Source organism: Cupressus sempervirens, chromosome 6, assembly GCF_028749045.1.
Source record: "Cupressus sempervirens isolate cs-2001-9-10 chromosome 6, ASM2874904v1, whole genome shotgun sequence".
Classification (NCBI taxonomy): domain Eukaryota; kingdom Viridiplantae; phylum Streptophyta; class Pinopsida; order Cupressales; family Cupressaceae; genus Cupressus; species Cupressus sempervirens.
The window spans coordinates 16,150,545-16,174,986 of NC_143123.1; the positions used below are offsets into that span (position 1 = coordinate 16,150,545).

The 24,442-nt window shown below is 30.5% G+C and overlaps 1 non-coding gene across 1 annotated transcript; it reads left to right on the forward strand.

The window, feature by feature from the left end:
• Positions 1-919: 919 nt before the first annotated feature.
• TRNAL-AAG (transfer RNA leucine (anticodon AAG)) lies at positions 920-1,000 on the forward strand. Its single transcript has one exon. It is a non-coding gene; the product is annotated as a tRNA-Leu (tRNA).
• The last annotated feature ends 23,442 nt before the right edge of the window (positions 1,001-24,442 follow it).

The following is a 24,442-nucleotide window of genomic DNA, read 5'->3' on the forward strand; positions in this document are numbered from 1 at the left end:
GCTTGGAAAAAAGAGTCAACTTTGACTATAATTTAACACTTGTGATCTAGGAATTAAACTTAGTGTGTGATGTTTAAGCCATTCCGAAGGGTTTACAGATTCCCCACATTGAAAGTTCTTTAAAGATTCTCCACATAAAATGCACAAATTTAAACACTACAAAGACAGTGATTAACCTCTTCAAAATTTCCTAACAAATATATACAACTTTTTCCAATACAAGAACAATGAATATTACTGCCCAAAAGCTTCCCCACACACTTTTGACAATGTAGGGACAAAGAGCTGCTTCCTCCCATACAAGACACAAAGTTTAGGCAACGTAAGGACAATGATCTCCATCCTCAGAGCTTCCCCACACAAAAAAACACCAAGTTTCAATGGTTCAAATGCAAAGATTTTGATACAGAATTCACAAGTTTTGGCAATACAAGGAGAATAAGCTGTATTGAAGACGGTTGAATTCTAATAGCAACACACCCCTAAACTAAAATAGAATATACTACCTCCAACACCATAGTTTTTTTGTATTGTCTATATCTATGAAGCTATTTTCCATACCAAAACTTCATATGATTGCATTTCTTCTTTTCAGAAGAACCAGTGTGACAATGAAACAGCGGAGGAAATATTTAATTTGGGAAGACTTCCATTGGCAATAACCACAAGTTAGTTGATTAGTAGTTGTTTCCAATTGATTAGACAAGTATTAATTAAGAGCTGAGAATGGAAGATATCTTTAGTTAGCATACTTTTATAATTGCAGCTGTGTATGCAAGACTCTTCCCTGAACCAAAAAAAATGAAGCTAAAAACAAGGTAAACATTGAATTAACATTGTACAATTCAGCTAACCATCTGTTAGTTCTTAGAACTCATTCTGTCATGTAGTTGAAAACGATAAAATTATTTTGCGGAATGTTGATATGGCCGAGTTGGTCTAAGGCGCCAGATTAAGGTTCTGGTCCGAAAGGGCGTGGGTTCAAATCCCACTGTCAACATAATCAGCAATTTTAACTCTTGCTCTCACCATAATCGGCATTTTTCAAAATAATTATAGAATTTGTAGATTCATTTTAAACTAATCAGGTTTTCAAAAATTTATTTATATAGTTCAGAAAAATATATATACATTTGTTTAACTCTCACCATAATCGGCATTTTTCAAAATAATTATAGAATTTGTAGATTCATTTTAAAATAATCAGCTTTTCAAAAATTTATTTATATAGTTTAGAAAAATATATATTCATTTGTTTATGTTTTTATTTTTATGTTATTTTAATCTGTTTTTTAATTTATCTTTTTAATCAACGGTGATTTTTAGATTTAGATTTATTTATTTACATTTGTTTATGTTTTTCTGGTATTTTAATGTTTTTAATTTAGTATATATACATTTGTTTATGTTTTTATTTTTATGTTATATTTTTATTTTTATGTTATTTTATTTAAGTTCCAACATTTTAAGATTGGGTGGGTTCAATTTTTATTTATTTAAATGCAAGTCTTATTGATTAAATTAATTATTATTATATGTTAAGCAAAGGTAGATTCGAACCCAAGACTCCCACATGAGAGGCTCACAAGTTACCGTTGCGTTGTAGGCTTTTGCCTAAACAATGTGAATATTTTATTTTGGTCTAAAAATATTATTTTATGTTCTAACATTTTAAAATTGCATGGAAGGGATTAAGTCATTTCAATATTTGGGAGTCTAGTATGATTTAATTGATTTTTTTTTTACTCGTGTTTCTTAAATTATTCATTATATATTGAACATTAAGTTTTTAAGTTGTTATGTCATTTACAATCAAACAAACATAGACACCAATTCGCACTAATCAATGCATCCAACCAAAACAACTTACATGATTAAAATATTCAAACAACGTTCAAATGTATGGAATTTGTTATGTTATAGATCTACAAACAAAAGCAATAATGTTCAATGTGTTACTTGATTTTTGAATTTGTGATTTTCTAGCAAATCGATGAGGTCTATTGACTAGAGGGGTAATGATGAAAACATCACATTTTCTTGATTTCTACCTAATTGTTTGGATGCTAATTTCAGTATGCAAAAGTGTCATAAGACGTGATCATCAAAGAACCATAGAGGACGTTTTCATATGGAGGGGTCATATCTTTGTCTATCTGAGCCAACAGATAATCAAAGGATAAAGGTATTCGTATTACCATGGTTGAACCAATGGTGGTTGTGTTAATTCCATTTTGCAAAGCTCAATAATGAAAGTATAGAATAATTTAATAAAAGTGATAGTTAGTATTGCATTCATATAGTTTAAATCAGCTAGTTGAGTTTAAATCAATATTTATATCATCACATTATTATTTGATGGAATATACTAGACTTAATGTATATCATTTCATCTAAGGGCAATTCATGTGCACATTAATATTGTTTCACTACTCGTTAGATCAATTTCATAATGCATCACATTTGTCGCATGCTAGAAGCATTCTATCAAGAGTCACCAACATCAAAACATCATGTGGAATTATTGCATCATGGAATTTTAATCATTACATAAGCATGAATCATCCATGTCCATGTATCCATACATTGGAATCTATGTCAAGTAAGTGTATTCATTATATATTGAAAGTTAAGTTTTTAAGTTGTTATGTCATTTACGATCAAACAAACATAAACACCAATTCGCACTAATCAATGCATGTAACCAAAACAATTTACATGATTAAAATATTCAAACAACGTTCAAATGTCTGGAATTTGTTATGTTATGGATCTACAAACAAAAGCAATAATGTTCAATGTGTTACTTGATTTTTGAAGGCTTGATTTTCTCGCAAATCGATGAGGTCTATTTTCTAGAGGAGCAATGATGAAAATGTGACATTTTCTTGATATGCCTAATTGTTTGGACGTTGATTTATTGAAGTATGCAAAAGTGTCCTAAGACATGATCATCAAAGAATCATAGAGGATGTTTGCATATGGAGGGGTCATATCTTTGTCTATCTATGCCAAAGGATAATACAAGGAAAAAGGTATTCATCTTACCATGGTTGAACCAGTGGTGGTTGTACTAATTCCATTTTTCAAAGCTAAATAATTAAAGGACAGCATAATTCAATCAAAGTGACAATTAGTATTGCACTTATATAGATTAATGTTACATAGCATATCATTTTCAGTTTTTCCAAATCAACTAGTCGAGTTTAAATCAAGCTTTATATCATCACATTTTTACTTGATGGACTATATTGGACTTAATGTACATATCATTTCATCTAAGGGCAATTCAAGTGCACATGAATATCGTTTCACTAGTCATTAGATCAATTTCATATCTTCATGCATCACATTTGTCGCGTGCTAGGGGCATTCTATCAAGTCTCCAACATCAAAATGTAATGGAATTATTGCATCATGGCATTTTAATCATTGCATAAGCATTAATCATCTATATCCATATAGATCCATACATTGGAATCTATGTCAAATAAGTGCATCCATATACTGTACATAGAAAAGTCAAAAGCATACATATACACAATTATATATAACTGCATCCATATACATCTTGCATACATATCATCAAAATCATTAAGTCCAATATGTAATGATATCAGGGTAGTGCAAGAAGTTGGGTCTCACTTTTGGCCAAAAAGTGGAAGTGTTTTTCCTGTTTTTGAAATATATTGTCAATTGATGCCAAAATTTGAGCCATTTAGAGATTAAATATAAAATAACTTCAAAAATAAAAATTGCAGTGTCTAGGATCTTCTTTTTGAATATGTAATTTATTTGTATACCCATATGATAAAAAAAAAATTTGGTATGGATTTTTAAAAACCACTTTTTCAAAATATCTATTTCAGGACCATACCACACTCGTGTACGACACCATAATTTGACACAACTAAATAAATTTTTGTGAATCTTTTTAAACGAAGTTATTTGACACACCAAAGATTGATGAGAATATTTTTCTTGAATTTTTTATTGAATTTTTTAAATTAATTTTTAATTGACGATTAAGCTAATTTCTAAAACCTCTTGTGTATGAACACCATAATTTAATCAAAAAAAAAAAAAAAAAAACTTTAAAAGAATTGTGTGAGGATTGATGACATTTAAATTCATTTTCAAAATAAGAAATTTTTTTAAAAGTTATTAAAGTTTTAGTGAATGTCACTATTTAACGTTTAAGAGATACTTTTGATTAATAAATAATGAAAAAATAGCAAATGAACTCATAACACTATAAAATTTATATTTTTGAAATCTAAACAGTAAGACCTATAATGGATTTTTGTTTTGTCAAAAAATTCAATGGGGACGACCATATAAAAAGTATGACAATCCTTGAAATTGTCAATTAAATGCCTTAGTAAAAAATTGGTTCATAAAGGCATAAGCTTGGTGGGACCAATCCTATGCCATGCCTTTCCTTAAGGCAAAACCCCATGCAAATTTGCGGCCATTCCAAATTCCCACCCATGTCACTAGAATCAAACATCCGATTTGTAATTCAAAAATCAAGTACCCGATTTGGTTTTAGTTGTTGACAAAATGGGCACCCAATTTTTAAACAATCAGGTACCCAATTGTTTAAAAATCAAATGCCCGATTTAATCTACCTGTTGGGCCCCAAAAGATGCTCCACTGACCAATTTTCAATGATTGCAATGATTGAATAATAGTTTTGATTCGCAACAATCAATTTATGTCATAGTTATTCTACTTTCTTGTCTTTTTCTACAATTTGCAAGTTGTTGATTCGAATTCAAAACTAGTGCAAACATGAGATCAAAACAATGAAGAAAGAAGAAAATAAAAGTTTTGACAAATGAGGAGATTGCAACAAATAAAGAGAATGAAGCACAATGTCAATGAGAGAGAAGACAAAGGATTAGAGAATTGAGCAATGTTTCAAAGGAGAAAGACATTGAGGATACCATGATGGATGAAGAGGCTGAAGAAGAGAACCCAATACAAGGAGATTTAGGTGCACATTCTAAATATAAAATTTTGAGATTATCAGATACTGTTTCAAATTCAATTGATTATATGATGAGATTATTTGGCACTCTATACTTCATGTATGCATGATAATTATTCAGTGATTTCAGTTATTGATGATGATTAGTTAGGTGGATTATTATGTGTCTTCTTATGGATACTTACCCCATACTGCATGTGTATGGTGTGCGTGTATGTTTTCTTTATGTATGACATTTCTGATGTGGTTAAGGAAGGGAGTCATAGTCACTTGCTAGTCAGGATCTACACAATGCACCACTTCCTGCCATTGTCTGTTTAGTTTAGAATATTGTATTTGTACATGTGTGTATTTTATGTAGATTGCAGGTACCGAGTATCGACTTTCATGAATTTTTAGGATGAGCGTACCCTATCGCATTATCTCAATGGTAAGAGAGGGGAGATAAATTCTTAAGTCCAAATCCTAAACCTTTAACCCATTTGTCCTATAAAATTTAGACAAATATCTAAGTTGTTTACCTTTTGAATGCGTCGAATGACGTTAATTCGTGATTATAACCCTTTAGTTTGATCTTGTATGTGTTTTTCTATGATGGGTTTTTGTATGTTACATTATGAGTCTTTGGTGATTTTTCTTTTAATTAAGTCTAATTAAAAGATTAAATTAATGAATTAATCTAATGGAAATTAATTATGTTATTTTTAATATTTAATTAATTGGGAAATTAATTAAATAAAAAGGATTAAATTTAAAGATAAAAATTATAAGTTTAATTTTAGAACGTGATAATATTTATTTAATTTAATAATAATATATTTAGAGTTCATTTTTAAATAAATGCTAAATACTATAATTATTTAAGTTAATAGATATTTTATCAATTAACGTTTTGAAAATTAATTAAAGCATGAAAATATATTAATTTATTAAAAGTTTCAAAATTGCATAATGTGTGCATGAGATTAAAATTTAATAAATTAATTGAATGAGAAGTCAAGTAAAAATTAAATAAAGTTATTTTATAATTCATTAAACATGCATGAAAAAGATAAAGTAAAGTTAATAAAGAGTTGAAGTTTGGTGAGCAGAGAATTCTCTTGGGTGATTGCACAATTAGTGCCTCGATTTTAGGAGAGAAATCCATATCACAACTTGAGGGTTAATTTTCGAAGGATCGCAAATTTTGGAGGAGAAAAGGATGTCAGAAGAGAGAAGGTTTGGAGAGAGCAAATTTCTCTCACAATCTTCTTAGGCGTAGTGATTAGCATTAGAGTCTAGGTAGACTCTTGTGGTTATTCGCACAATTTATTATGTTTTTGTTTCATTTCCTGTCTTCTTCGTGACTAGGGTTTGTAAATCCAAATTTCTTTGTGATGAACTCTGAACTGACCCTTACTAATTAAATCAAGCTAATAACAATATTACCTTGGAAAAACTGTTTGAATTTGAGCTGTTTAGATTAAGGCTGAGGAGAAAATATGAAACGCACATGCATGTACTATAGACGTAGTGGCCTGAAGAAAATAAATGCATTGTATGCATATAAAACTCATACCTGAGAAGTAACTTATTGTGCTCACAGGCTTACATTAATCAACTTGTAATATAGGTGGAATCCGAACATAGCTATAAGTCTATACATACCCTACTTGCGCCGCAAGCTCATCTGTTGTTTTAGGGTCTCGGTTACCTTGCTTGTGGAAGCATGTTTTTTTTAATCTCCTGATATCGTGCAACAGTGGGAAAAATTCCCGTGTCACCTTCAATCCATCCCTAAGTATTGTTGACCACTATGGATCCAGGCCTCGAGCTGAATTTGTTAATAGTTGTATGCAGATTCGTTGCTGAAGGAGAGCCGCCCGTGGCAAGTCGTCTAGTAGAAACCAGAGTTCGCAAATTCCTTCCCTAGGTGTCCGCCGAAAGAGACATGGTTCGGATCGCGTTGGAAAAAACCCTAAAAAACTGGTGGACACTTCATTTAAGTAAATCGATCCCACCTCAGGTGTACACTGATTGCAATCCGCCCCAATTCTGCTGCGAATTTCTGCCTTAATCTCTGCAACGAGCCCGCAAATAAAAATATTCCTCCCTTTCGAAATTTGGTGGTTCCAATTCGCTCGCCCTGAACCGGAGGTTTTAAGCTTGTCGGCTGAAGATCGGATCGCTACCTGTGATTTCTCCAGGATTTAAATCCGCCAACCTGTGGCATGAATTGTGGCTCTTTGATATGACTTAGCTTTTTCTTCCCTCCGGGTTTTCCTCTGAATTCCGCTGATCCTGCAACAATCTGATTCTTCTTTACTGCGCGGATGAAGTGACCGTAGTATCGCTTCCGGATGGCAATAATTCAGGTGATATTTCACACCCTCAAAATTGCTTATCAATGGGAGTTATCGTTCCCAAAGATAATCTGAGAATTTGCAGACCCGAAGGTTACAAATCACTCTAATTGGAATAGAAGTTAAATCCTCGAAATCGCTTGCCTCAAAGGGAGCCCGATGTCCTTTATTTATCTCTTTGCCGGGAAGTTTCTGGAAATCATCCGGAATCATCTTGCACTACAAATATTAACTTTATAAAATTAAATAATTGACTTTATAAAGTTAGAATACAACCTTTATTTAATATTCAAATGAGTAGGCCCCGCTTTCTTATTTGGAAGACAAAATCGACCCTCTTCACATAATTATTTGCCTACGAGAGTCAATAATAGGCAAATCCCCTGTTATAATTACGTTGCTAAGAGAGGGACATGACAAACTCTTGAATATTTCAATTTGAAATTACTGATATGCATGTCAATATCTTCTGCACACGTAGAGATTTAAATATCTTAGATTCTCTATTCAGTAATTTACAAATTAGATGTTAAATCGGGGAGGGTTTTAGAATTGAAAAAGGATTTTTAATGTGAAAATTCTTATGGTTGGTTATATTTTCTCTATCAGAATATAGATAGGAAATTTGTTTAAAAAAATTATATTTAAGAAAAATTTGAAGGGGGAGGTTATTTTATAAAAAATGATTTTTATATATATCAAAATTTTTATTAAAAAAATATTTTAAAAAATATAATATTGTGGGGGGAGGCGGGGCCACCACACCCCCACCTCCCACCTTCCCATGGCCGATGACATTTAAGACTGCTGCCACAGGTATTGCGATAGCAGGGAAGCCACACAGTTCTATATGAAAGCCGATCTAGGCTTTTAGAAAAATGCAGGTAATGCTTTTATTATTTTTTTAAAAAAATTTATAAATTTTATTATATTTTATTTAGTAATAAGTTTTAATGTTATTTTCATTAATATTTAATAATATTTATTATTAAGTATAAATGTATTATTATTTAATAATGTATATTAATAAATTTTAATTATTAATTTAATTATTTAATAAAAATTATTGATAATGTTATTAATTATTAATATTTAGTAATTAATAAGGCAAATAGTGAAGTTTTAAAATTTATTTACTTTTATTAGTTAATCCTAATTTTAGTAAAATTATAAATTATTTTATTATAAAATCAATGAGTATTATCTTAATAAATTTAAATAAATAAATAATTACCCTTTTTATTATTTTTAGGAAATCAACTTTAAATATATGGGGTAATTCTATAATTTATTCAAATAGAAGAATTGGTTAAACTATAGGGTAAATGGAGAATCTTTTTACTTGAAACATACATTGAAACGAAAATTGAAACCTTATATTTAACTCAACAATATGTTTTCAAAATCAAACCAATTATGAAACCTACACTTTGTATTTGTATGTTGTCTATGTTTTGGGTTTGGGTTTGACCTAGTTTTGACCAGTGTTAAGATGTTACCAGAAGCTTGGGAGTTCTGTGTTTGTGATGTCATGATGATGTTTTGATTTCAATCTTTTAAACGCAACCATGGTAATGTTTTTGATATGCTCTATGATGTGTGTTGATCTATTGATTGTTATTGCTTTCCAGTCACTTTTATAGGACTGAGGTGTTTGTATGATTTGTTCTTGGTGATGTCATGCTATGACATATTTGACTTAACCATTTTGAGTCTTCAATCAATATTTTTTTGGGATGCTTTCTAGTTGCTCATAGAGAACTAATGTGTTATTGTGAATTATCTTTTGATGCTTTCCAGTCACTCATATAGGATTGAGGTGATTTTATATGAATATTTGATTTGTGTTTTCAGGAGCCTAGGGTAGGTTATCTATATGTAATGTCCGGAAGTGGCTTGCAATAGAGGCCGGGGCCCTGAGTGGTTCCCAAGGTAACCCATTGTAAGTTGTTTAATAAGTGAAAATACTGCACTAAATGAGAGTAAAATGAACCTAATAAGAGTCTTTGTATGTTCTCACCCATGCCTCAAGTGCTAGTATAGACTAGGATGGGAGTAGAGAGAATGCTTGGTTGCGACCTTGCATCTGTAGTATTCCTTGTCAGTACGAGAGGATGCTAGTGGCCGCATAGGGATCACTAGGGAGCTAGGGTTCTGAGAGATTGCCAGGGTAACTCTAGCATGATTTGTGTGATGACACTTGCCCGCTTACATAGTAAGTTTCCTAAGTGTCTTTGTGTGCCTCTGGGTTTAGATGTCAATTTATCTTGGAACCTTTGAGTTATATTACTTTTAGGTCTTCCTGGACTTAGAGAGTACTTTTAATATTTGGATTGATATCCTGTTTGGGACTTGAGACTATCTCCTTAGTGCGGTGAGAGTGGGCCTTTTTGGGTTCCCATGCGGTCGGGTGGTAGTGCTTTTTACTCTTACCATTGAGATCCGTCTATAGTTACCGTGGCTAGAGCTTCCTTGTCTGCATTTCCTTTCATTCTATCTTTGTATCATTATGATGGATGGTTATATCTTATGATGAATGTTTATATCTTTTATAATGGATGGTTTCATTTATTTTATTGTATTTTGTATCATGTATCTAAGGAGGAGGATGTAATCCTATTTTTATAAATGTATATTCTTTCAACCTTTCATACCCTATGACATGTATAGTGGATGATTGAGCATTTCAAATTTTATTGCCAAGTGGCATTCAGAACAAATGTATATTATTTAAATGGACTTTGGACTTTTAATTATTCTTTCATGTGGATGTGGTAATTGTTAGACTTAGTTTTAATTAAATTTAAATGTGATTCAACATCTTGAGATCCTTAAGGAATGTAACTTGTTATGTATACTTATAGATGATTGTATGTTATTGCTTCCGCTACTTTATGTTTGATGTGTATGATATTCTTTCTGTTTTAAAAAAAAAAGTTTGGCAAACTTAATCAAAACTTTAGGCTAATTCTTTTGGATCCAAGGATAATTTTAAGAAACCCCTCCCAAGAAAAATATGTAAAATGCTGGCGAATTCAACATTAAATATGTAGGAAAAATTTCTAATTGAGGGCAATTTTTTCATTTGAGGCAAGGGAGAAAATTATTTTCTATTGGCAAAATTTTCCTTTTCGTATCAAAATTTAATAATAATTGTGGCAATTTTTTTTAAAAAAATTTGGTATACAAATAAATGTAGATGATTTATTTTGTCGTTCATAAACATTTTTGTAATGTAAGAGGCAAATTAATTATTTCATATAACATAAAATATTAATATAGGTGGATAATATGTCATTTTCCAAAGAGATTTTATTTTATTTTTTGGTGAATTTATAGAGTCACAAGTGGTCCATGGCCCAAATGCCAAGTGTACACTGTACGATGTACTTGCGGTATGCCAATCCATTAAGATTCAATTAAAAATGTGCCCTTTTTATTTCCAACTTGGTCGTCATCATGTTTAATGTTGTCATTTTTATGGTGAAAGGAATTAAATTGGATTGTTGATGTAATATAGATCAATGACTTTAGCTCTATTTCGGGTCTAATTTTAAATGAAATACCATAAAGTCTAAATCTTCTTGGAATTAGGACACATGTCCCAAAGACCAAAACATAAAGTAGTTGGCTAAACGGGGATAGTTGGAGACACACATCAGTAAAATGGTAGGTGATGCTCAACCTGAGGGAAAATATTATTTTATTTTAAGGGCGAAATAACATTGTCCAATAATAATACATTAGGCAAACGCTGGAAAATTTTTTAAAATAATTGTGTTATAAATGTAGATTACATTGGCGATTGGACCAATTATGTGTAAACTAATGAGCGATTAGCTTTGGATTTTGACCCAAATTATTTAATATCTCAGTAACATGATTGACCCCATATGTAGGTTTTATTAGCCAAATTACGATTTCCCAAAGAGACAGAATAACCAATTGGCGAAGATTCACCACTAAAAAAATCACTGTTTGGATCCCTTGGCGGGGCGTTACAAAATGCCTCTCTTTGAAGATGTATGAAGCACATCAATTCAAATAATATTTTATTGTTTGATTGGCTAATACCTATTTTGAATTTGATGACTCATGTTGATGTTTGATTCCAATATTCATTGATTTGATGATAAAATTTAGATATAGTTCTTGATTGATTGGATTGATTGAAATGCCCCAAAGATGATTTTTTTTTTTTTTTTTACATTTGATGCTCTCTTGTTTGAAGAAATTTCTTTGATTGAATTGGTTTCATAATTTTGCAAACGATGATAAATTTTACATTATGATGATAATATGCATGCTCCCTTGGGAAATGAATTGAAATTTTGATTTTGATTTATTTTTTCATGAATTTTGATTTGAAAAATGCCCCAGTGAAAACAAATTTGGTGACAAAATTAATATAATGTTGTTGTTGATGAAATAGGTTGATGATATTTTAATATTGTTTGATGTCAGTCAAAATCACTTGGTTGATGTTTTATTGATGTCATTATGATAGGGTAGGTTGAGGTTGATAAGTTGATTTTTTCATCCTCACAATATAGAGGAATGAAAGTTGTGTTCAAGATGAGTAAACAAATGATAGGATAAATTGATTAGTTAAGATTTGATGATCAATTAGATGATTTGACGGATTAATATTTGATTTGAATGGCTTGTTATATGTACTGATGATAGGGGGTTAACTAGATCTTCTCATGATGAAAAATTAGGGTCTGGTAGAAGAGAAGGGCCATCTATTGGTGCAGGTGCAAATAGAGGTATAGGTGATGGATGAAGTTAGGTTTCACCTAGTTGGTCGAATGTATATTGATTATCTCATTGATGTAGCATTGACCATTTGATTATGTACTTTGGCCAAGGACTTTGATTATTAATGGACATTGATTTTGTACTTTGTTTGACTATTTGATGATGAACTTTGATGTTAACATTCCTAGACTTTGATGAATTTTGATAGATTTTAACACTCTCATCCTTGATACTTTTGATTTGAGCTCACTTTTGATGGGTAAGACCACAAACTTGGGTTGCAATTTCATGGAATGAGACCTTTCTGGAAATGGGTACTCGATTTTAAAAAATTGGGTACCCATTATGGTTTAGGCACCCGATCCATATTTGAAAAGACGGATACCCAATTTTTGAATATGGATCGGTGCCCGAACTATATTTTAAAAATTGAGTACTCGATTGTGAAAAACTACAAAACCCAAAATTTTGGGGTTTTTTGGCCATTTTTACTGTGTGCAAAATGGGAGCCCAATTTTAGCATAGAAACAGGAGCCCTTTTTTAGATTTCTATTGACCCCCTGTTGCTTTTTTTGGTTTACCAGGTATTTTACTTTGTTTTCTACTATTTTATTTCATTATTTTCAGTTTTACGCTTTATAATTTTGTTAATTTATTATTATTTTTTCACTTTTAATATATAAAATTGTAAATTTCCATTGTTAATACTTTTATCTTTAGATTATTGTATCTATTTATTTAAATAGTTTTGTATATCTTAATTTTTTTAATTTCTAGATGTTTATTTAGAAATTATTATTTTAGATGTTTTGATGTATTTAATAAAAATTACAATGTTAAATGATTAGATAAATGTAAATTAGATTGTTTAAACATGTTATTAAATTGATATTTTATATGTATTTCAACTAAATAGTAGATTATAAATTAGTTTGTAAACCATATAACAAAGAAAGTAAAACTATCTATATTCTTAAGTCTAACCTCAACCTAACCATAATTGTACAGTAATTTAATCTAAGCCCTAAACATAAAACTAAGTATTTAATGTGTATGCCCCGCCAAGGGATCCAAACACAAAACTAAGTATTTAATGATTTTACTTATTGTATTGTACTTTGTTTCATGGATCCAAAAGGGATGTGTAGTGCCTGCCCCTAGTTCACATTTCTGTTATCATTGTCAATTTGCTTTAGGTTGATTTTGTGCATTGATTAGTTTAGAGATATTGGATTTACAATATTATGATATTTTATCATGTCTTTGATTACAAATGTATCAGTTATTATTGCTTAGTTGATTTCATTCATGACGTTAATGATGTTTTGATGATTCCTAGTTAGTAAATGTGGTTTCTTTCATAAAAAGGTTAACATGATGTCTTTAATGATGATTATGTTGTATTGATAGAGATGCATTATTATATGTACGCATTTGATGTTAGACTTGTGATTTTTACGATACTTACCCCATACTTGCATGTGTATGGTGTGCGTGTTTATTTTATCTTTCTGTCTGACGTGTTTGATGTGGTTAGGGGAGGGAGTCGTAGTCATCTGCTAGTCGGGATCTACACGATAAACCACTCCCTGCCATTGTCTGTTTAGTTTAGATATATTATATACATGTACATGCTCGTCTTTTACGCAGGATGCAGGTACCGGGCATCGACTTCCCTGAATTGCCAGGATGAGCGTGCCCTATTACAAATACTCAAATGGTGAGAATGGGAAGATAATGATCAGGTCCAATCCTAGCCATAAGCCTATAATACTTGTCCTACAAGGAGGACTCGTAACAGACTGTCTACCCTTTTTTTAAAACCCGTGAGTATTTTGTGCGTATGTTGTTTTGTGAGTCTTTGATGAATTTTCTATTAATTAAGTCTAATTAATAGATTAAATTAATAATTTAATTTAATGGAGAATTATTATGACTTTTTGAATATTTAATTATATTTAATTAATTGAGAAATTAATTAAATATAAAGAATTGAATTGGAAGATAAAAGCTATAAGATTAAATTTAGAACATGATAATATTTATTTAATTTAATAATAATATATTTAGAGTTCATTTTTAAATAAATGCTAAATATTATTGTTATTTAAGTTAATAAATATTTATCAATTTAAACGTTCAAAAATATATTAAAAAGGAAAAAGATATTAATTTATGGAAAAGATTTAAGTTCGCATGAATGAGTTTTAAATATAAGAGATTAATTTAAAAGATAAAATATGTGAACTTGATTAAGATATTTTATTAAGTGCACATGAGATTAAAGTTATAAATTTATTAAAGTAAAGTAAAGTGAAAAGTTAAATAAAGTAATTTAACAATTCACTTAAAGTGCATGAAGGAATAATAAAAGAATATTTTAATTTAAAAAGGAAATTAATTGTGCATGAATGAATTAATTAAATGAGAGAGAATTAAATATTGGAGATAAAAGTTAAAGTTTAAATTTAGAACGTGATTATATTTATTTAATTTAATAATAATATATTAAGAGTGCATTTTTAAATAAATGCTAAATATTATTGTTATTTAAGTTAATAAATATTTTTATCAATTAAGTTTCTAAAAATGAAATTAAAAGTGAAAAGATATTTAATTATCATAAAGATTATAGTTCGCATGAATTATGCATGAGTTGAAAATAAAAGAAATTAATTAAAAAGATTAAACATGTGAAATTAATAAAGATATTTAATCGCATTAAGTGCGCATGAGATTTATAAGTTATAAATTGATTAAAATAGAAGTTGAGTGGAAATTAAATAAAGAGATTTAATAATCCATTTATCATGCATGAAAATATGAAAGATAAGATAAATAAAGGTTGATTTTAGAGTTAACAAGATTGATCAAGAGACCTCTCGAGAAAACGCACAATTAGTGCCCCGATTGTAGGAAGAGAACTCCTTATCAATTTGAGGGTTCATTTTTCAAGGGGGATTTTTGGGAGACAAGTTTGAGAACACACACAAGTTTTGGAGAGCAATTCAGAGGGTTTGGAGAAGAAGGAATTTTTCGTAGCTTAAAGGATATTGCTTGCAGTAGAAATTTTCATCCAGCTGTTAGAGTTTTAGCATCAGTACGAGGTAAGGTTTTGAAATCCCGTGAATGCAATTTTAATTGGAAATATCTGTCTGCTTCGTGATTGTTGGGTGATTGAAATTACATTTGTCATCTTGATTGTGTTCCCGATCTGACTGATTGATAATTAGTCTCCTGAAATTTTGTTTATCATTTCGATTATTTTCAAGATCTAATTGGTTTAAATTAGTTTCTCATTGTTTATAAAGAAGAATCATTGAGGAAATTAATTAAATCATGTAGGGTTTGAAGGAAAAGAATATTTAAAATTAGAAATTCGAATGATTTGTTGTGTCTTCTCTACCAGACTATATTTGTTGATGATATTTAAAAAAATTAAAAGAAAATTCGATTAGTTGCTTGAATTTTCTCTATCAAATTAACATTGAAAATAATTTTTAAAAAAATAAAAATAAATTTATATATATATATATATATATATATATATATATATATATATATATATATATATATATATATATATATATATATATATATATATATATATATATATATATATATATATATATATATATATATATATATTAAAGAAAGTTTGTTTTATAAATTTTATATGTTTATAAAATTTATTAAAATAAAATTATTGAGAAAAAGTCTTTTGTTAAAATTAATAAATAAATTTTTTTAAAAAAAATTTATTAAAAATAATATATATATATATATATATATATATATATATATATATATATATATATATATATATATATATATATATATATATATATATAATGAAATTGGGAAGTGGGGGCCACGACCTCCCCCAACTTCCCCCTTGGCATACGGCCGCCAGCAGTCCCTGCTGACGCAGGTACTACGCAGGCGAGCTGCCGCAGGCGATTGTTTTAAAAATAATTCGCATTAAAATTAGATTGTTTCTTTTAATGTTTATTATTAGATTTTATTATTAATTTTGTTTTATTATAATAAATAATATTTATATTAAATTATATGTATTAAATTTAAATAGTTTATTTTAATTAATTATTAATAATTTTTACTAAATAGTTTTGTTAAATATTAATTAATTAATTAATTTTATTATTAATTATTTAATTAATTTCTGAACTGGTAATTGTTATTTTAAAAGAAAGGGGATTTATCTTGTGGATTTTGGAGTTGACCTAGTTTGACCAGTCTAGGATGTACACCAGAGGCTTTGTCAGATTTCTTTAATACCCTTTATGTGGCTAGATGTCATGATGTATTTTGTGATTTATATTGGAGATTATATTTATGAGGTTTATCTTGTGGAGAAATTATGTGTACTTGGATGGGAGAACCATCTTGTTATCAGGTTGCTTGTTAAGGAACCGAGTTTGATCTTTATGGGTGTTGTGGTATGGGACACAACTGTGTTTTTATGTGCTTAGGAGAGGTTGTCTAGGTACATGACTTGGGAGTGGCTTGCATAGGGGTCTGGGACCCAAAGTGGTCAGTACCAGGGTAACATAATGCAAGTTATGTAATAAGTGATAATCTAGTAATTAAAATTTATGGGGGGGAAACACACTAAAAAGATAAGTTAGAGATTTGATCCGCCCATGCCTTGAGTGCTTGTATAGGCTAAGGATGGGAATGAGAAGAGTGCCTCGTCTTCTTGAGAGGGCTTTCTAGTTTCCATATGTGTGATGTTGAGGGTCCGGGGTTCTGAGTAACCAGTCCAGGGTAACTCAACGCTTGAGGGTCCGGGGTCTCTTAAGAGATCAGTCCAGGGTAACTTAAGCAGCCATGTGATGACACTCCCTAGTATGTAGCCTGAGTCTCCTCTATAGATTTTGTGTACCTCTGGTGGTGTACTTATTATTGAATGTATTTATTGTGGTTACTTACTTTCATTGATGATGATTGGTGATTCATGGATGATGTACTTTTGACATGTGGCTTTTGACTTGAGGTGATTGTCTTTTGTTGACTTTATCTTATGATCTTGGTATTTGGTTTATACTTGATTTGTGTATGATGTTTGGTTATGAGGTGTTGGTATTGGATTGAGTGTTCTTATTTTCGGATTATTTTATCTTCTTCAGTAGCACGTGTTACCTTTGAGGTAGTTTTGGCTATTAGGAATTCCATGCCTAGGAATGTTTTATGTTTGATAGCCGTTTGTGGATCGTTCATTATCTTCCCTGCACGGTGGGAGTGGAAGCCTAACTAGGTAACCACGCGGTCGGGAGGTAGTGTCTTCTTACCATTTGGGTTCCCCTTCACATTGCTAGTTGTTGGATGTTCGTTGTAGAATATGTACCTTTATCATTCTTATTTCTTATCTCAGAGAATTCTTTTCAGATGATGTATTTATGTTATCATGTATTCTGATGTATTGTATCTATTCTCACATACCCTGCGACATGTGCAGTGGATGTTATTAATTGGATGTACTTTCATTTTATTGTTTATACTTATGCATTTGCTTATGCGATTATGTATCTGTTATTCCTTTATGACCTTGAGACATTGTACTTGAAACTTAAATTAATTAATTTAAAAACATTAAATGTGACTCAACATAAAGGAACTCTTGAGGAATTGAAACTATATCTGTAATTGCAAATGTGTATTTGTTGTGTATGTTCATATTACTTCCGCATTAATGTTATCTTGATGTTGTTTAAACTTCAAAAAAAAAAAAAGTTCAGTAAACATTATAACATGTTAGGTTTATTTCTCTTGGGTTCCCGAGCGGGGCGTTACAGGATGATGCAATCTATTTTATAAATGTATATTCTTTCAGCCTTTCATACCCTGTGACATGTATAATGGATGATTGTGCATTCTGAATTAATGCCAAGTGGCAGTCAGAACAAATGTATATTATTTAAATGGGTTGGACTTGCAGTTATTCTTTTATGTGGATGTGTTATTTATTTTACTTAGTATTATTTTAAAATTAAATGTGACTCAACGTCTTGGGATCCTTAAGGAATGTGATCTGTTATGTTTTCTTATGTATTATTGTATGTTATTACTTTCTTAGTAAAACTTTAAGTTAGTTCTTTGGATCCCTTGACAAGGCATTACATAATGTGCTCCCTTAACTTAAAACCATATCTTTTTTAATAAAACTAAACACTAACCGTAAACATAGTATTAACCATGATGTAAAATCTCACTCTCACCATAATTCTAAGCCTAACCATAACACTGATTAAAATTTAAACCAAATTATGTAATTAAAATTGAGAAACCTAACCCTAATCATTAATAAACATAATCCTAAATGTTAAACCCTAATTCTAATTGTAACTTCAAATCTTAAAGCTAACACTTGATCCCTAACCAAGTAACCATAATAGTAGGTCCATAATGGAAAGTAATCTTAATCCTAGGTTTGAAAATATTATTTAATGATTTTAAATTGGGTTGAAGAAATATTAAAATCTTAAATGATAAATTATAAAATAGTACTTCAAGAAAAACTTATTTTGTACACTTATAATCTAATTATATTAATTTGTTAATATTTCTCTTGATAATGATATTTTCTTATTTATTTTCTTTTAATTTCTCCACACAATATGTAGGACTTAATTTTTCACCATAATTTATGTAGATAATACATTTCAATCGATATGGATTTTATCTTTAGATGTGTGTTTGATTTTTTTAGCATGAGTTTTTTTCACATTGGACATGTTTTTTTATTGTTTAATACATAATTGACTGGAAACTATATCTAGAATGGTTTTAATACTTACACATAGGGTAAATAATTTCATGTCTATGTCAAAGTTAAATTTGGATTTTTTTTTCTTGAAGCATTATTTGGTCAAGATTTTTATTTTTTGGGAAATATAACTATCTATTGTAATAGCTAGAGTGTCATAAATTTGACAAAGAATATAATCTTCCATAAGAAAGAAAAACACATGGACATCCAATAATATCTTCCAACTAAGATCTTGTTATCACCCTAACTATTACTATGACATTTACACAAAACATAATTGTGATCTAGTAATCAAGCATGAAGTTTCCTATAAGTAAACACCACTTTTTGATACACATTCTTGGTTACACAAATCTTCACTAAACATCTAAGGTCACGATCTACATGAGTCTCCAACTTAGCCTCTTTACTAAAATTTATATACGAGAGGGAGAGACAATATTTTGGTTACTTTTGACTACATCCTCCTCATGTTCACTAAAAAGACCTTCTGAAACCATTACTTTTGGGACCACCTTCTTCTATTGTCCATTAACAAGTCCAACAATTTCTTAAAGAAAAGGGCACTAAATCTTACCACCATGGAGACCTCTATTCAATTCTTGAAACATCACCTAGTTGAGAAGGGGAAAAAATTTCACCTCATTTTATTTTCTACATATCACTTGATAGTTCTTTAACATCTAAACCTCTTGAGAAACCCTTTTGAATAGTTTAATTCATAGAGTACATGTCATTTCCTTTGGTTAACTAAGATCCAATAGGACTACAAAAATGTGGCAATGATAGTGTTTACATGCATTGTATGTAAATTACTAGGTCATGTCTAAAAATCAGCTTTTTTAATACTATTCTCCAAAATCACCCCTAAGAAAAGCATTTTTTTAATCTTATATGAGTAATCCTAATCAACATATCCATATGATGGTGCCTTAAGTGTAGAGTGTCACTACTAGAATGGAAAGGAAAATTAATATTTCTAGCTGGCCCATGATATACATAACCTTCACTATGTTACTTGATAATGATTTAATTGATTTCTAAAGTCCCATTATTAATTCCCAAGGTATTGATCAACTTGGTGAGCCACTTGGGATTATTAAACTTTAACCTTACAAAAATGATAATTCCCTTCTCATGGGGCAAAATTTATATGTTTTTTTATATAGCCATGTTTTCCATAACAATAAACAAAATGAAATAGTCATTTCCATCTTTACATTACCAATGCATACTGCCCTTCCACTTTTGGATATGGCCACTAAGGGAAATAAAATGTCATAATACTTCCCTCTTCCATTTAGTGGTATCACCATATTAACTCTACTTTTGAGTAATGATATTGATCACCATCTAGATTTCTAAGATGGTATGCCATGCTTTCTTAGTCTATGTTGTTTCTTATGACTCATTTTGCAACCCTTTTTCTAGGATATTTCAAGTCCCATTACCTTTTGGTATATATGGAAAATGCAAATATCTTTACATTTTATTATTATCTATGTGATTAGGCTTAACCATTTTCTAAAACAATAATTATTTGTGATATTATATTACATAGAATTAGTGCAGTGATAAAGGAATCTCATTCAAGATGCACACACTTAGCATTAAGGAAAATCCTACATTTTAACCCCAAAAGAGTAGCCCCAATCATAACGCTAATCCTAAATATTTTATTTTGTGCCTAGATCATAATGCTAATTACTCTACCCTAATTGTAAATGGATAACCCTAAATCCTAACCCAAACCACAATCTTATTTATATGTTCAATCCTAATTGTTTTAATATTGAACCTTAATCGTAAAAATTTGCTAAGGCATAATCATAAACATATTTATATAAGATATTTTTAGAATTCACATCTAAGTTGATTTATTAATATTATTTTTTGGAGTATTATTTTATGATTAGGCTTAAATTTGGTATAATGTTCAATTAGCATTAACATTAAAGCTCACTTAAGTCTTTAACTTTATTTATTTAATTGATATGATTTTAAAGATCTATGCATTTATATAATTGATATTTTAGATTTATTTTATTAAATTGTAATTTTGTAATTTTTTATGTTGTTTAAACATATATGCAGATTATATTTGATAGACCCACCCCCACCCCGACCCTCACCCCCATCCCCGCTTTTTCCCCCTCCATCTCCACCTCCACCTCCACCCCCACCTCCATGACCACCTAGTCCTCCTCCAACACCTACCACAAAGGATTTGAGGTAGACCATGAGGTGCAATATTCACGACCTCATGTGTAATATTGAGACCATTAAGAGTGAGGCCCACCTCCTTGCCTCACCTACTTTGCCTTGTAGATAGTATGCAAGGCATTATACACTCTATAGAGCATCTGGATGTATGTGCTTTGGTTTTACGAATAGGAGGTGGATTGTACTTATCCATATAGACCTCAGTATAGTTTATTTTCAACTCCATCTTTTGACCATGTAAGACATGTCGATGATCATTGTGGTAGCATATCTTTAGACACATTTGTGACATTGGCTATTACTCAGGTATGATATATATACATGTTTTTATAATTTATAAAAATTGTAGTGTAAATTATATACTTTTTAGTTTACGTAATTTGTAATTCATGTATATATAATTTTTACTCAACATTTATGTATCCATAATTTTAGGACTATGTCACCATGAATGTTGCTGAGAGTACGGGACTAAGCCAGATGAAGGTACCTATATCATCCTTTGAGGTCAGTATTGTGATTTATGTACATACATAGTTCATTATGCTCTTTATCAAATTTTAAAAATGTATGGAATGTAAATTATAGGACCTCACAACTACCACATTTGGTAGCTTTCACAGTGCACCTCATCCCATTATAGAGGGACACCCATCTCATGTGGTATTATTTTTATTATATAGTGAATATTTAATTTATTTGCAAGCTAGATTTTGAAACCTAGTTCAATTAATCATGTACATGATGATACACCTCATGTTACACAGGATGATCCATTTGCCTCACGGGGTGTCCCACATGATGAGATAGCTCATGTTACATAAGATGATCCATCTGAGTCCTCTTCACGTGGACTAAAGAGGACTGTAGATGAGATAGATTAGGTCTTTTTGGCACCTTAGATTGTGTTTTTATGATGTACATATTGTTTATTCGATACACTTTGTATAAGGACAATTAACTATACTATATGTATTTTGTGACTTCATAGATCATGTTATGATATGTTAGACCATGTACTATTTTTTTATGACTTCTTATCATGCTAGTGTATGTAGTATAGATTATTATGTTATCATGTTGTAAGTATGAACCATTTTCTTTATTGTGACATATTTTATTCATTTTATGACACATTTTGTAAGTATATGGTACATGAACAATAATTTTAATAATTTATATAGAAACATTAATTTAAACATGTTTGAATGTAAAAGTAATGGAAAAAAAATAGGAGTTCATTACTTGAATTGACAATTAATTTATAATATCAAGTGCACACCTTTAATTTTCAAATATAAGTAAACTCCTATTTTTAAATGTTTACAACATGTTTCACAATATATGTAAGACAATGTCAATGACATAAATAGAAGTGATATCAAAATATAAAATTGGATCAACACATTTCTTCAAATGAGGTCCTGCAAAATAAAATTGTAAAACAAAAACACATGTTAATAAAAGCATAAATTAATATGAGCTATCTAAACTATGTAAATATGTGTAATTTGTATGTACTCACTATGTGTAATTGCACAAGATGTTGATTTAAGTTTTTACATCTTGTAATTGAGACCTAAATAAGAGGTATATATAAGTTTTCTAATTTTTTATTGACAATGCATACACACATGTGTAATTAAATTATATAAGTACATATATAAAAATAGCACAATAAAGAAAAACCTTACATGTGTTTGATTTAAATGTAGTCATCCCATTGTACCATTTGCATCCTCTCTCTTTTGCAATGCATCTATGATTGTCTCGTGATCGTCCATTGAAATTTTTCATAATACCTTATTGGCGGGTCTCCCTTTGTATCTTTCTAATTTGATATTCATTGCCACAACTAAATGAGAATAATGTAAAATCTTCTTTTTGGATTGGTAGTCTTCAAATGTTGATAAACCATTTCTTCTTGTTAGGTATGTACGTAGCCAGGTGCCAACTACAATGACAGAACCAATTGGATATTCAAAACCATCATCATCTACTTGATGACATATCAATTTTATCTTAGGTTCCACACATCTAGCTAGCCAATACTCTATCTTTTCATCGTTATTATTAGGTGTGTTGGTGTAAATATGTACTTTACTATTTATACTTACTTAAGTTTATTTAGGTTAATGCATTATTTAATTATTTTGCATTATTTTTTTATTTGTGAGACACTTAGGAGTTTGCACACCTTGTGAGTTGTCATGTTGACAACATAGGAGTACACAACTCTATTTGAGCACATGGTGTAGATACAACACTAATTTGCGTGTCCCACCCTTGTAGACTTATCCTCTCATCACCGCACTTACTTTCGTGCTTAATGGAGGATAATTTATATCTGGTGGACATGTGCTTGGTTGTATGACACTTCATGGTGCTAACTTCTATGCATTCTAGAAGCTCTCCTGAGGCCTTTATATTCAGGCACTCCTAGTGTACTCTTTGTATCAAGTTATTGAATACATTGTTATTTTGATCATACTCTCTCCATTTTTTGTCTTCATTTGTGCTTGTGTTTGAGTTCTTAGTTCTTGGGTGAATTTTTCCCTTAGGCAAATTCTTACATGGTATCATAGCAACTTGGAGACTTTCTCATCACATAGCCGTTCGAGACCTCTTGCTTGCTTCATCACCTTAGCCTGAATCCGGAGTGCTACAGAAATTGGGAGTGTCCAACACCAGATCTGACCTCTCCATTGTGTCCGGAACACTGAATCGGTGAAAATCAACTATAAGCACACCTAACTTGGCCCAAAGTCGATCGTGAGGCAATTTTTTTTTGCAAATTGGAACCCGGAGGCACCGATTTGCGGTATGGGTATGGTCATTTTCGCAGATTTATGAATTTATTTTCGGATCTGCATTTTTTATTTCTTTGTATTTAATTTTTGTCAACATATTTCGCAAAAAAATTTTGAGCACCAGTAGAGAATTTTTTTTAGAGAATTTTTTTTAGCAAACCCGGGCAGTGACACCCCGGATCTGCCAATTTGGAAAGTATATTTTGCGTTTGTAGGTCATATTTTATTGGTTTGGCTCTATACTCCGTAGTCGTACAGTCAAATATTGCGTTGTAATTCCATAGAGTTCCCCCTAACCGAGCCAGCATCACCACCCACCGGCAGCCCACAACATATCCAATCTTACACATTGCCAGCGGCGGGATCTCAATGACCAGCAGATTCAACACAGTGTCGTTAACGATTCCCGATGACTAGCATCTCTTTGTTTAAGCATCTGCAGAGAGTGTCATTTAAACAATGCAATAAACGCTCATCCCACTAATGTGGGATTAAACCCACGAACAACCTGCAACCGCAGACC